At 37.7% G+C, this 14,093-nt stretch overlaps 1 protein-coding gene and 1 pseudogene across 3 annotated transcripts in view; both read right to left on the minus strand.

Annotated features, from left to right (window-relative positions):
* The window catches only part of NR6A1 (nuclear receptor subfamily 6 group A member 1), a 206,910-nt gene that overhangs the window by 189,625 nt on the left and 3,192 nt on the right, over positions 1–14,093 (minus strand). The window lies entirely within an intron of this gene.
* Positions 1–14,093, minus strand: part of LOC149749050 (large ribosomal subunit protein eL6 pseudogene) — a 105,376-nt pseudogene that overhangs the window by 89,316 nt on the left and 1,967 nt on the right.

A 14,093-nucleotide genomic window follows, 5' to 3' on the forward strand; every position in this document is an offset into this window, starting at 1 on the left:
TTAGCATTAGCACAAACATAATGTAGCATTCTTACTTCCGAACATGTATCTCAAAACTAAGTGAAATACCAAAAATGTCACGCTTCCAGAGTGGGGAACCATTACTTGGTATACAGCACTTCTGATCTGACTTTAGCAATCCAGTTTCTGCATATGCTTCACATTCCTGAATAAGTCAAAGTGACCATATTTTTAGAATATTAGCTAATGATGTCAAGATGAGAAGAGTGTACTCATAAGGTCAACAAGGCAGACTGAAATACAAGCTGACCTGGAAACTGAAGTTGTGTAGACATACTGGTTGCTTACAGTCACTACCATGTTACAGTCTTCGTGTTTTCAGTTCATGATATTCTTTTTTTTTTTTTTTTTTTTTGCTGTACGCGGGCCTCTCACCGCTGCAGCCCCTCCCACTGCGGAGCACAGGCTCCGGACGCACAGGCTCAGCGGCCATGGCTCACGCACCCAGCCGCTCTGCAGCATGTGGGATCTTCCCGGACTGAGGCACGAACCCATGTCCCCTGCATCAGCAGGCGGACTCTCAATCACTGCGCCACCAGGGAAGCCCACGATATTCATTTTTTAACTTGTTCCACATAGTATTAAGTAGCCTAATGTTATTTTGCTTTATTTCCTAAAAGCCATTAAGTATTACAATTCCTTCCCATTCCACACAGAGATCTACTTCTGTGTCACATGCCCAGGGCCAGCACTGCCTCCCTGTTTGCAAGGACATGTCCTAAATCCCACAACAGCATCCTTCTCCAACACCACTAATTGGTTTTGGACTTCATTCTTTTCCTTGGAAACACAAAAAGGTATCTTTTAAAAAAAAAATGGTCAGGGACTTCCCTGGTGGCGCAGGGGTTAAGAATCCACCTGCCAATGCAGGGGACACGGGTTCGAGCCCTGGTCCAGGAAGATCCCACATGCCGTGAAGCAACTAAGCCCCTGCGCCACAACTACTGAGCCGAGCCTGCGCTCTAGCACCCGTGAGCTACAACTACTGAGTCCGCGCGCCTAGAGCCTGCGCTCCGCAACAAGAGAGGCCACCGCAATGAGAAGCACGTGCACCGCAACAAAGAGTAGACCCCGCTCGATGCAACTAGAGAAAGTCCACATGCAGCAATGAAGACCCAATGCAACCAAAAATAAATAAGTAAATAAAAATAAAATAAAATAAAATAAAATTTTAAATGGCCAGTTTAAAAAAAAAGTTAAGAATTTAAACAAGCAATTTTCAAGGGGCACAACTGTCCCCATGACTAAAAATGGAGGTGGCATTAACTCTGAAGTTTGGTTTTAATTTTTGCATCTGCCATTAAAGCAATGTCTTCTAAATACTAGACTCCTTAAGGTACAAATGGCCCTTAGGATCCTCCTCTATCAGAATATGGTGCTGAGATTCCAAGAGTGTGAGGCCTAGAGTCAAACAGCCTATATTTGAATCCCATCTCTCCCATTTACCAGGCCAAGTCACATAACTGCTCCCAGTTTTCTCATCTGCAAAATGACAGTAATAATGTAACTCTCCTTATAAGACTGCTGCACATAATTAGTACACGGTAAGCACGCAATAAATTTCAATTTAAGAAAAAAGACAAACGCTTAACTACAAGATTTTCAGAAAAAGATAATGATCACAAACTAAGGACTAATGATACTAATTTTGCACATGAATAGAGTTGCTAAATCACAATTCAGCTAAGAAATTGGTTTGGGACAAAATTTTTTCCTTTCAACAGGAAGAACACAAATACTTCATGCTCTAATCAAGAGAGACATTAAGTTTTTATGATTTAGAACTTAAAGTGGTAAAATTCTAGATACAGCATATGAGCTAGATAATAAAATTTCAAACCCTTGTTCTAAAGTCTCCATTACTTCATACCAGGGCATGCTGACAAATCTTACCCTGGGATAAGCTCTGGGTTGAAACCGTGGGTTCAAAGTGTCAAAGAACAGTGAATCATATATTTTAGCTTATGCCAAGTACTAGAAAAATTTTATTAACGTATCAATTATACCAAGTTTGACCTGCCATACACTACACCAGTCTGGCCTCTGGGATTAGAAACCTATTAGGAATAGGTTTCACAAGATGATTTATCAAGAATCCACAGTAAATGTTCAAAGATATAACCTAGCACAGACAAAGTACAACATAGTAGACAGGAAAATCAATTCATGGGGACTTCCCTGGTAGCGCAGTGGTTAAGAATCTGCCTGCCAATGCAGGGGACACGGGTTCAAGCCCTGGTCCGGGAAGATCCCACATGCCGCGTAGCAGCTAAGCCCGTGCACCACAACTACTGAGCCTGCACTCTAGAGCCCACAGGCCACAACTACTGAGCCCTCATGCCACGACTACTGAGGCCTGCGCGCCTAGAGCCCGTGCTCTGCAACAGGAGAAGCCACCGCAATGAGAAGCACGTGCACCGCAAGGAAGAGCAGCCCCCACTCACCATAACTAGAGAAAGCCCACGTGCAGCAACGAAGACCCAGTGCAGCCAAAAATAAATTAAATAAATAAATTTATGTTTTAAAAAAAGATTTCTGCCAAATTAAGATCGATAGTTAGCACAGCAGCATTTTCAAGAATGTTCAATTTGTCTCTATCCCAGCTCTCTGCTGCTCCTGCAGCTGGAAAGAGCCAGGGCAGAGAAGGGACCTCTGCCGGTGGAAAGATACAGTCTGCTCTGGGCTGCAGGTAATGGGGGAAAAGATGGGGTACAGGAAAAGGGAGAGAAGAAAAGGGCAAAAAATGACAGGGTAGCAATTTAGAAGAAGGAAACTGACAACAAATTCTGTAAGTTCTACAAGTTAGATTCAGCAAATTGATTTTTGTTGAACTGAATACTGGGTAAAGTGGATATTTGGCAAACCAGTTTCAATGACTTGGATTTCGGTGAACTGGCTTGCTTACCCAAGAAGTAGGTATATTAATGTTACTTACAGATAAGGAAATTGAAAAATGTTAAATAACCTTCGTACAGTAACACAGCTACACTCCAGGTTCTTCACACACTACATCAATTCATTCTCCAGTAACTTGTGTGGTGATTCTACATCCTTTCAGCACCACTACCCTCCAAAAAAATAAAAAAAGTAGGAGAGACAGGCTTTAAACCCAGGTCCAACTAGAGCTCATGCCTTAACACACCTAGTTAATCACTACATCATAATAATAGTTCTCTGAAATAATTTTAAATTGCCACCCATACCAATGCAGTTTGTCTACCATACTACAATAACTATTTATTCTACCCTCTTCTGCAAAAATTAGTATCTGCTGTTCAGAGGCTGAGTGGCACTGCTGCTGCCAGACTAAACTAGAATACTTTCAAGGCAAAAGTCAAGATTGTAGAGACATTATTACTTTATTTAGGCTGGACAACCTTATTACTCATGATTTTAGATCAAATTTTGCACAACTGAAATTGCTTGAGAACCCGTACTACCATCTTTAGGGATCCCACACTGACAATCCCTGATGTGTGTGTACATATACACACATACACACACACACACACAAACACGCACACACACAGGTATATAGTTTTATGATCAATTATTTTGGTCAAAGTGTAGGCTAGCCTAATTAAGTAAATGTAAAAACTAAAATAATCCTGAAGTCTACACAATCTATATAAGACATTAGTGCTTGCTCAAACTGTTTGCCTTACTACTGGGGTCTTCAGGGATTTATCACATTTATCATGCTAAGAGAAATGTCTTATCTCACCTACTGACACATAAAACTTGACTTTTCTTGTAGCAACATGTTCAACTTTCCTCCTATCAATAAGATAGTAGTTCAAGGCTCTCTAAACAACTGAAAATATATTTTGTTCTTTTTGGTAAGCAGAAAAATTCTCTACTCATAGATCTTATGATACAGCCCAAATATAAAGCATTTTTGCCTCAGCATAATCAGGAACTTTTACTAACAAAGTTCCCACTCCTGTAAAATATTTTAGGAATGAATTAAACTGTTACTTTTAAAAGGCATTAAACATTTATTCTGATTTTGAACACTGGGTTCAAAAATCTCTTTATGTTAAGATGGGGAAAAGAAAGATCTTTTAAGCAAACTGACACTTTGAAAAACATCACCCTACCTTAAACCTCTTCAAATACATATTTCAAATGCTCAACGAAGAAATGACAAAGCTAATTTTTTTTTGTCCATTCCAGGCTTCTCTTCTGCACTTTAAAAGTGCCTCTTATTATTTCTGATTTTCAACGTACACCCAAGGCTACCCTTAATGTTTTAGCAAATAGAATATGATTCTTCCTAACCTCTTGTGAAAACAACAAGGACTATAAATTTAACTCAAGACAGCTTTTGTCCTTCAGTTAGATTCAAGGTCATCTCAAGGCTTTTAATTACTAACCAGGATTTGAGAGGGTCTGCAATTGGTATAGTCGAGGGAAAGAGCAGCTGGCTTATTCACTTTCTTATTAAAGAGCCTTATAAAAACTGTGTCTTGGCAAATTGCAAACTCTCTTACCACCAGTGGTGAACACAAAGAAGCAGAGCAAATGATCTTCAAACATTTGTGTTTACTCTCAATCAACCTCAACTTTTAAAATTACTAGAAGACTCTTAAATCTTAATTTCAGCAAGTATGTTTTATGATTTAATTCAAAATTTGTAGATAGCCAGACTCTGAAAATATGTTTCCATTCTGAAACCAGCCCTGTTAAAAATTATGAATGCCCTTCAAATTAGCATAAAATTTATTTAGGTTTTTCACTATCAAACCCTGTGCAGGGTCAGTGTTTCAGCCACTGAGGAAGCCATGCAGATTATGCAGATATCTAAAGGAATGTAAGTTTAACTTCTCTCTCCATGTACTTAATTTCCAATCAAATTCAGTTTTAAGTTTCAGGACATATTCAAGACTTTGAAGAAGTTGATATAGTTGTATTTGAAGACACAGAGACACCCCCCCACCCCAATCCATCCTCCTGAAATTTTCAGAGGCAACCAGAGAAGGCTCCAGAGTGTCTTTGTGACCCATTCACCCATGATCTATAGGAAAAAGAAGGCAGCCTCAGAAGGGTCCTTAAGCACTGCTCTGACCAGGCTGGAGATACTGGGGTGGGGGGTAGAAGGCAATGTGCATGGGGGGCCTGGTGCCAGAAATCTAAAAGATTCAGAGGACAAAAGGCATTGGGAACGACTTCACATATCCCTCCATAACATAAGAACAGAGGAAATAGCCTACCAGTGTCTCAATTCTATCTCAAGCATGAGGCATTTATTTAAAAAATAGTAATAAGTCCTAGACGTTAGTATACAAGATATCTTAGTGTAAATTAAACTGGTTGATGGCGATGGTACACCGAGGTAGATACATACTTCTAAAAATTTATCCCCCAAAAAATAAGCCAAAATAAAAGAAAGCACAAGATAGTCTGAGCAGTATTGTTATACCAGTGAGAAACTAAAAACTATCTTAATGTCCAACAGTGAAAAACAATGGGCTGTCATATAGCTATTAAAAGTTTTAAATAAGTTAATGTTGAATCAGTAAAGTTTATAACATGAGAAAAAGGCTTAAAATTAAACAAAAAGCATAAAACATAACGGTATATACTGTATGATCAGAACAATACGCTAAAAAACTAGGATTTGAAGAGTCTAGAAGAAAACATAAGAAAATGCTAATAAAAGTTGCTTGGAGACAAGATTATACATAATTTTCCCTTCAGTTTCCATATTTTCTACAGTGATTACACATTTCTAATTTTAAAATCATTAGATTCCTAAACAGCTCACACCTAAGGAACCTAAGGGCCACAGGCAAATTCAAGCACAGAACTCAGAGATCACACCATTTAAAATCTAAATACAAGATAGAGCTAAATCCCTCCTGCTTGTATGCAAGCACTTCCAACTGTGTTGCCCAGGAAGCGTCCCTTAAACAACGCTCTAAACTTGCTTTCCAAACACAGCATTGGAAACACTGGGTATCCTTCAGCCAGGAGCCCTATCTATGCTCCTGAAACTAGCTTTGGAGAATAAATTTACAGTACTTCACACACTTCATACTACCCATAGATGCTCGGTAACTGTTTTTCTATTAATGGGCACACTATATGAAAAGCAAACTTACTTTGAAATATTTTTAAAAGGTTCACGGCAGATAGTGCATTTTATCTTCAAATGTTAAATGCATTTTTTCATCACAGTAGTACTTTCAGTAACTGCTCACCAGCAGTTAGCTCTGAATTCCAGCCAGCCCAACTATCTTTCAGATTTAATCTGTCAGCAAGTAAGGGAATATTTTTTTGTGGGAAAGCAATTGTAATTTCCCACATTAGGTGATTGATTAAGTCCTCTCCCCTAAAAGGCTGATTGGTTTCCTGGTGCCAGTAAAATGATTGATGAATATTTCAACTGCAGCTCCCTTGCTAACCCCCCTCCACCCCTCCCCCATACATTGCCGCCCCTTTCCTGCTGGGTTCCCTTTTTCCAGACCAACAGCATTTAAGAAGGTTTTGCAATTTTCCTTAATGAATCCAAGTTCTCAAACTCAGAGCATTTGATCTTAAGAGGATAGGACTCTTCTCAATGCTGAATGAGTTTTGCAGATAAAAATCCCTTTACAAGGAATAAGAGAAAACTCTGAAATGAACTGTGGGTTTAACTCAATGAATGAAAATGTACTTACAAAAGAAAAGTGTGACATTGAGGGGGTGGGGTTATAAATGAGAAGAAAAGTGATCGTGTTAAAAAGAAAAAAACACAAATGAAAACTCTACATTGAATTTCGAGTTTACATTACAAATTGTCATAATGTCATAACTTTAACTGCAAACATTTCTATGCGGTAGACCCAGAGAACAGAATTTACATGTAAATTATGTGATCCTACAGACTTTACAGCAGCCAGGTATTCTAAAATTTAAACAGGGAAACAAGGTATGGTAAGCATTAAGGAATGTAAATATTGTTTGAGGGATTATTGAACAGTATCTGTAATCAAAATCATCCCAATGAATTTGGGCTCTGAGTACCATAGTTATTTGCTTTAGGCAGGGCTTTCCTAAATTGCAACTTCCTGTTTTACCCAATTCATTTCATCATAAAGCTGGAAAATTCCTTCAGGGATTATCTAATTTAGCTCCTTCATTTTATACGTGGACCCATGGAGACATGCCTTTATAAGAAAGCTAGAATGAGAACCCAGGCAAAACCTAGGCGCATCAACTATTTCCTGAGCCTCATACCTCCTCAAATAATGTAGTTGGCCTCCTCTCACAAGTCCTTTCCTGCTCAAACTACATTGCTACCACAATCTATTAACCCCCACTGCCACATCAGTCTCACCATCTCCTTGCTAGGAAATCACTATCTATATTTTACAAGCTTTAGACAACTGGTTCTTATATTTCCATTTTCAAAGGGTCACATCAACCTTAGATTTGTCCTCCTCTTTTTCATATAGCCAGCTTTTGTGTGGCAGAAATAAAAAAGGTATAGGGGACAAAGCTCATCTTTTTCCTAAACCACATTCCCCAACATAGTCAAGCAAACAGCCAGGGGTTTATTGGCCATCGCATCTTAATCTGGTGTATCTGGTCACTTTAGGTATAATGAGAGCTACATTTCCAAACAGAAATGTAGCTATATTCTGGTTCCAGGAGGGCCTGTCAAACCTTGGATTTAGCTTCAACACATGGCTTGACTTACATACTTGCCCCAATTTTCTGAAGTGACTGAAAAGCACATTCCCTTCCCTTATATTTTGCAGACTTTCTCTGACTACCAGCAAAGAACTCAGACTCAAAGGGCTCTGATTAAAGCAAAAGACTCAAGATTCCTGACCTGACCGCTTTCATTCGTCCATTCATTCAACATTCATGAAACACCAATTTCTTGTGTTTTTAGTGCTGACGCTACAGATACAAGATATGATATCCCTGCCTTGAATGGCTCAAAACCCCTTCTTACCTTAGCACTCAAGGATTATCTCTGATTCTGCAAAATTATTTTCTGCTCAGTTGTTTTCTGGTTGGCTTATTAAAGCTAACATGAGAGAAAGAAAAAAAAATCACTTGCAACTCTAAGGGTGGATCTCTGTGACTCTCTAATCTATCGGGAGTTGAGTTCTGGGCCTCCTTAACAACTATAAATGGCCTGGATTCACAAGTGTCTGCTTTGAGGCAGACACTATGCTTGGCACTCTACAGACTTTGTCACGAGTCCTAATAACCCTACCCTCAATTTCAGAAACATTATAGTATGTGGGGAGAAGGAGTGGAAGGAGAGATTAAACCTAGGAAACAAATGATTAATGGTGTTACTAACTGTAAAATCTAGGGCTTAACCTCTGTGGGCTTCAGTCTTCACATCTGTAAAATGGAGATGATAATAGAACACCTACCTCATAGGGTTATGAGAATAAAGTGAGTTGATATATGTAAGGTGCTAAGAATATTATATAATAACAACTATATAAATGTTAGCTATTATTATTCAATGAGAACACTAAAGTTCAGAGAAGTCAAGTGACAAAGTCACACAGTTGTGATCTTTGTTCTGCCACACTCCAGAGTCCCTGCTCTTTCCCTCTCACACTATCTAACCAAAATCCTTCCTCCTTTGCTGAGACTACTACTGCGACTTCCAAAAAAACAAAGCCCTCTGAATAGATATCAGTGGGGGATTTCCCCCAGGTGGTTTATTATCCTGCTAAAAAGGCATTTTGGAGGAAGGACTGTAACGCTAGAGAGAAGCCTCCTAGCAGGTTAGATTTCGAGAGCACAGCAAAAATATGGAAGAAAAAAAACAAATCTGCCTCAGTTATTAAGCTTAGTAATTAGCACGATTTAACTCATCTGAAACTTGAAATAATATCCAAGCATTAAAATGAAAAAGGAAAGGCATGTATCTTCTCATTACTAAGCTGCCCCCCCACCCTGCCTGGGGAACACAAAAATGCTTTGAAAGGTACATTACGTGAAACTCCAAGAACATCAAGATAACTAGAGAGCTCTCAGGAAGGTAGCCCAAATATCACACTGATCGTTCATCATCCACCAATCTTCATCTTAAATTCTGATCCAGTTACTCCTTACTGTTACTCACATTGTTCTGTGACATTTCTTCTGCCAGCAAGCTCACTACCTAGCAACTACCCTAAGGAGAAAATCCCTAACCCTTTAACAACACAGTAATTGACTTACACTAAAATGTTACTCACACTAGGAAAGGGTATTCTTAACACCAGAAGAGGATACTTCTCCTATACAGATTTTATTACCACCTCTCTCAGTGCAAACCAGGTTAAAGGAAAACCAATCTACAAATTGACTTTGCCAAAATCACAACTTTAGAAGTCTCTGTGAAAGCCAAACATGTCTACTGAAAGCAAACAAGCAAACTATTCTTTTCTTTTATGTTCATAATTTTGGGTTCTTTTCTTTTACTTATTTTTTTAATTGAAGTATAGTTGATTTACAATGTTGTGTTAATTTCTGCGGTACAGCTAAGTGATTCAGTTATACATCCATATACACATTCTTTTTTTTAATATTCTCTTCCATTATGGTTTATCACAACTATTCTTGATGGAAGTTTTAAAAAGCAAGATAGGATTTTTATCTCGTAAGTATTTAATTTTTATAGCAATGATTCTTATCAAGCAATAAAGTATTTCTGTGTTGTCAGATTTATTTCCACAATTATAAATCCACCCTTGGTGAGGAAACAGGTTCTACTGGAAAATTTCTAACACAAATAATTAACAGTTAAGCAACAGGTTTCATGTAGCAGGTAACAAAAGCCTTATCAGAGAACTCAGTGACGTGAACTTCATTTAGTCTCAAGTAAAGAAAACTTAATATGAACTCATTTTCATTTTTTTTCCTCCATAGCCCCTTTACAGAGTTTTTAAAAAGAAAGAAAGGGGCTTCCCTGGTGGCGCAGTGGTTGAGAGTCCACCTGCCGATGCAAGGAACACAGGTTCGTGCCCCGGTCCGGGAAGATCCCACATGCCACGGAGCAGCTGGGCCTGTGAGCCATGGCCGCTGAGCCTGCGCGTCCGGAGCCTGTGCTCCGGAACGGGAGACGCTACAACATTGAGAGGCCCGTGTACCGCAAAAAAAAAAAAAAAAATCTGTTTAATTAATTATGTCCTTTTTCAAACAATGGTTTTAAAGGGAAAAATTAAGAACACAGAAATTTTGACACTACAATGATGGGATGGAAGAGCAAGCATTCACAGACCTCTGAAATGCTTTTATAGACAGATACAAAATTCCCTGATACTATGAAATATAAAGAGTTGGAAATAAAGAGTTGAGAGGGCTATCTACCTCTTCCACATGAAGAATTTAGTTGTGCATTTCTCTCTCTCAAAATTATAATTCTTGAGTATATTTTCTAAAAAACTACAAATTGTTTCCAATGCAAACAGTTGTTCAACCAAGTATCTACGTTTGATATATCCTTTGCTAATATCACCACTGCCATTCCAATGTGCTACAGCTTATTACTCAAACAATTCCATCATTATTACCAATTTCTCTTTATGATTTCTCACTCTGAGATGAGAGCAAAATCACTACTCTGGTTCAAACCACCCACAGAGTGTATCTTCAAATCAATTGCCCGGATTTGTTTCCAGAATACATTACATGTTGCTGCCTAGGGAATTGGTTTAGGAAACATTATACTTGGCAGCTGACGTATCAACAGTGCCCGTAGAATTGACACCAACCTAAAGGCCAGAGTCTGTCCAGAAAATAGAAAAATATGCTGCTACCGCCATCTGTGGTTTATGCTTGAATAGCTTCTCCCATGTAAACAAACTGAAAGGTGTAAGGTTCGCAATTAAGATCCAAAGACTTCATCATTTAAAGATACTTTTTAAAATTAACTCTTAATATAACAAACTATACAGTTTATTAAGTATATGACATAAGAATCTGTGATTCTCTATTTGAACTTTTTAATATAATGCTGATGGAGAAACCACAACTACTTTGAATGAAAATTTTTCCACTGCATAAAGGCTAACTTTTGTTTTCCCCAAACACACATTCCTAAAGAAATTCAAAACACTTAAGTGCCTCCTGTGGACTTACAATAAGGATAATTTCTCTTTTGAAATAGTGATTGTCAATACTAAAACACCCCCCAAATTTTTAAAGCAAAAAATGTATTTTTAAGGAAATTCAGGAATTTTCTATTTAGACATGAGAGTTTGCACCCTTCAAAATAAATTTTAAAGATTCAATTATCCCTATAATTTTTTTTCTAAGAACAACTTCCAAGATGCAAATGAAGCCTCAAAGTAGACTATTTTCGCAACTTATTTTCTCTCAGTTTGCTTTCTCAAATGACAACCACTGTAGCTTAGGGATCAAAAGATTTGGTGCTGCTGGGGGTGGGGAGAAAAGCAATTCAGGTCCCCGGCAGCCAGATGAGGAAATCCTGGTTCGCTCCCCAATTAACTGTTAATTAGAATTACCAGGTTACATAGTAAAGTCTTATTTAAATAATCATAAACAAAAAAAAATCTGTTTCTTGAAAAGCTGTTCTCTGCAGGCTACCGTTTAACAGCAGGTAGTAAGGGAAGAATGAAATACAGTAGGAAATGTTTTAATCTTTCAAGTAAAGTTTTCTATTTATAGTTATTTCTAAACCACACTGAAAAGGCAGGTTAGCCACCTCACAATGGTTTTCTTCTAATTTCTTCTAATTTTCCATTATCTAAGGTCTAACAGTCTTATCTTTTTCATAAAGACAAGCCATGGTGGAAAACAAGCAATAAATAGAAGACTGGGCCTGATTCTTGGAATACTGTATATCAAAGTTAATCCAGAGTTTGTTTTTTTGTTTTTTTTGTTTGTTTTTTAATATAAGAATAAGTTCAGACGAATCTGAATCTTCGGCTCTAACAGGGACGCAACAACCGAAAAAGAATTACCTGCTCAGTACTCTTGCGGACTTTAAATAATGCTGGTATTTCTGAACCCTAGTTATCGATCAAAGGCATCCGTAAGCCCTTAAGAAATTACCTGAACCAGGAAAAAGTTGACCTTAAGAATACAAAAGTTTGAAAGAAAACGTTTTCTTTCACAACTTGTTGGTCTCAGAAATACTTTCGAAGTATTACAAAGAGTTGGGTATATTAGATCACTACCTGTGTGGACATATTCAATAGCTACCTTCTATTTAAAATTGTTTCAAAGACTCTCTTATTCTTTGCTAAAATGCAAGATTTATCTGTTGATTCATAACTTCTGATTTTTCTGACTGTGAACCTTTTTCACATATAAGACGACTGGTTCACACAAAATAAGGCGTTTTTATTGTCCTACTTTAATAGAGTAGATTTGACCAACAACGTAAAATTTACTCGTAAGTGGCATCTTCCCAAATTTAACTTTCAACCTAATTATATAAATGGAAAAAATACTTAAATGGAAAATGTCATTTAACTTGGCTACAACACAAAAGTATACAAGAACCAAAAATTATGACAAGGCCCCGAAGTCCTACATGAGCTCGCTGAAAATAGTCTCCTAATGTGGAAGGAGCTATCCCGGCTTTTGAAATTCTGAAGCCAAAAGCTACCATCTGAATACAATTGATTAATGGGCCAATTTATTCAACACAAACCAAAAAATACCCACCTAGTTATAAAAACAAAGTGATGGCCTCTTAATACAGGATGAAACTCACAAATACAGCCCCAGGCCCCAGAACACGCAAGCATCATTAGCAATTTAAAGCCATCTTGCACAACAGGCACTAGAAGTGGTATGGAAACTTCCTTTACCAATATCATACTTGCAGTTGGCATTTCTACCCTCCAATCTCCACTAACCTAAACCTAGATATTTAAACCTTTGCTCCACAACCCCAGGAAAAAGTAGAAAAATCTGAGAAACCAAGAAGTTATGAATACAGAATACATGATTTGGGCATATTTTAGGAAATTTACCAGCAGTTTTTTCATTAGCTCATCTCCCTCCTCCCCCTCGCTAACTCCCTTTCACATGCTAATTCATGCAGTATACACACACACACGCACTTTTGCTATAGAATTCAGAATGATTTATGGATTAGGAACATGTCATGTTCATATTCTGATTACATGAAACAGAAATGCTCAGAAAGAAGATAGTGGATGGTAAATAAGAGATTGGAAACGTGGTCATCTCACACCTCAGCTGCTCAAAATCACCAATGAATCTGTTCATTGTTGCCTTTCACTGTTCTTTGGAGGTCACAGAACCTACTAAAAAAACACCTGTTTGCTGTTTTACTAAAGAACAACTGTACTATAGTATGTTTTTTTTTTAATGGAAGTAGAAAATTCTGAGGTGACTCAGAACTAACTTGATCTTTAAAGTCACAGAACTGAAAAGTTAGACTGTCATGGAAAACAACTGCTAATGTATTTTCAGGGATGAACATTCGGATGCTATGGTCTTAGCAAAAAAAGGCATGATGTTATTTAGTGAACTCTCCAATTCCTCTAAAGTGTAATTATATAAAACATGCCTTTAATTACTTAGAGTGGCTTATTATCTTCCTTTGCTTGAAATATTTAAGTCTACTCCCTTATTCTCTTAAAATAAAATGAACAAGTGCAATATTCAGCATATACTTCCTCAAATCATTCATCTTCCTTTAAAATTATGACTAAGTGAGTTCATGTTTGTCATCAAAACCTAAAAGCAACAACTGAAAATATCTAGCGCAGTCAGCACAGGGAATTCCTGGAAGGGTGATGGTGCATCAAAAGGCTAGCAACTCTACTGCAATAGAATAATAAAAACCATTAAAACCATTTAAAGGACTGTAAATTCAGCATCAGTGGCATTTCTGGCAGGAAAACATTTCTAAAATTCCACCTCCAGTTTATTTCTTCATGACACAAACCAAAAGACCTCCTATCTAGATAGCTATCTACTGCAAATAGTTCATATAAAATAGAAATCAGTCGCTAGGATAAAAAGCCAGGAGAATTCATTTTCTCTGCTTGGAACCTAAGCAGTTTCATGTACTTTTGAAGAAAAATATTAATTAGTAAGTGAACGAGAAAAAAAAAAAGGTCCCACCA

The sequence above is a fragment of the Delphinapterus leucas genome, chromosome 6 (genome assembly GCF_059928025.1).
Source record: "Delphinapterus leucas isolate spDelLeu-1000000601 "Yukka" chromosome 6, BTC_Dleu_Yukka2, whole genome shotgun sequence".
In the NCBI taxonomy this organism is placed as follows: Eukaryota; Metazoa; Chordata; class Mammalia; order Artiodactyla; family Monodontidae; genus Delphinapterus; species Delphinapterus leucas.